The 1,362-nt window shown below is 40.5% G+C and overlaps 1 pseudogene; it reads left to right on the top strand.

The window, feature by feature from the left end:
* The window catches only part of LOC132003240 (olfactory receptor 1D2-like), a 4,981-nt pseudogene extending 4,379 nt beyond the window's left edge, over positions 1-602 (top strand).
* The last annotated feature ends 760 nt before the right edge of the window (positions 603-1,362 follow it).

Genomic DNA, 1,362 nt, shown 5'->3' with positions numbered 1-1,362 from the left:
ACAATGGCATATGACCGCTATGTGGCCATCTGCCGCCCCCTCCACTATGTCACAGCCATGAGCCCTGGGCTCTGATTTTGCTCCTCACCTTATGTTGGTCACTTTCTATCCTCTATCACCTCTTCCTCACCCTCCTCATGACCAGGGTGACATTCTATGGTTCCCAGAAGATATACTACATCTTCTGTGAGATGTATGTCCTGCTGAGGCTGGCCTGTTCCAACACCCAGATCATTCACGTAGTGCTGATTACCTCAGGCTGCTTCATATTCTTCACCCCCCTAGGGATCATGATCATGTCCTATGTCTGGATTGTCAAAGCCATCCTCTGAATACCCTCAGCCTCTAGCAAGTACAAAGCCTTCTCCACCTGTGCTTCCCATTTGGCTGTGGTCTCCCTCTTCTATGGGACTCTTGGCATGGTATATCTGCAGCCCCTCCAAACCTACTCCATGAAGGACTCAGAAGCTACAGTGATGTATGCTGTGGTGACCCCCATGATGAACCCTTTCATCTACAGCCTGAGGAACAAGGACATGCATGGGGCTCTGAGAAGACTGTTCCTAGGGAAAGCTTTCCAGAGGTTGACACAAGGTAATTGAAGGTGACGAGGGTCATTGAAGTGAAAACTGTATAACTCCATGCCCCAAAATCTTTTATTTGCCTCACTTCTACTAAAGTCACTAAGATAAAGCAATTTAAGCATGTTTCTTCCCCCCCAAAAAAGTCTCTAAATGTATTATTTAAATCTGGTGTAATTACAGAGGAAAATGTATAGAATCATCATCATGAAAGGAAATACTGGCAGGCCTGTGATTACTAGTGGGTCAGGTGGAAAAATGGTGAAAATATGGAGGATCTAAACAGCATGATTGATGTGCTTGATCTGCAGCATTTACATTGCAGTGATTAGAAATTGAATATTTTTCTTAAGCACATATGAAACATTTGCAGGAATTATTAGGTACTAGGACACACACACACACAGTATCAAAAAATATCAAGGCATAGAATCTGATCATAACTTGGTTTGAATTTTAATGACAGAAAGGCAAATAGAGAATCCCAAATTTGTGGACACAAAACGCTAGCTAACTCAAGATTAGAAATGAAGTCAATATGGAAATTTGAAAATATTTAGTTATTTTCTATATTTCCTAAATATATTTAGGATATTTGAAAATGAATAGTAATAGAGACACTGCACGTCAAAAATTGTAGGACATGGCAAACATGAAGTGTTCAGGGAAAAATTCAGTTTTAAGTGATTATATTGGTAAAAAAGAAAGCTTCATGATTACTGAGCTAAGTGTCCTCTTAGGATTCTGGAATAAATGAACAATGGAATGAGTACAGGGAACA

The sequence above is a fragment of the Mustela nigripes genome, chromosome 16, assembly GCF_022355385.1.
Source record: "Mustela nigripes isolate SB6536 chromosome 16, MUSNIG.SB6536, whole genome shotgun sequence".
NCBI classification, from domain to species: Eukaryota; Metazoa; Chordata; class Mammalia; order Carnivora; family Mustelidae; genus Mustela; species Mustela nigripes.
The sequence above is the reverse complement of the archived record's forward strand: the minus strand, read 5'-3'. Positions and strand labels throughout refer to the sequence as shown.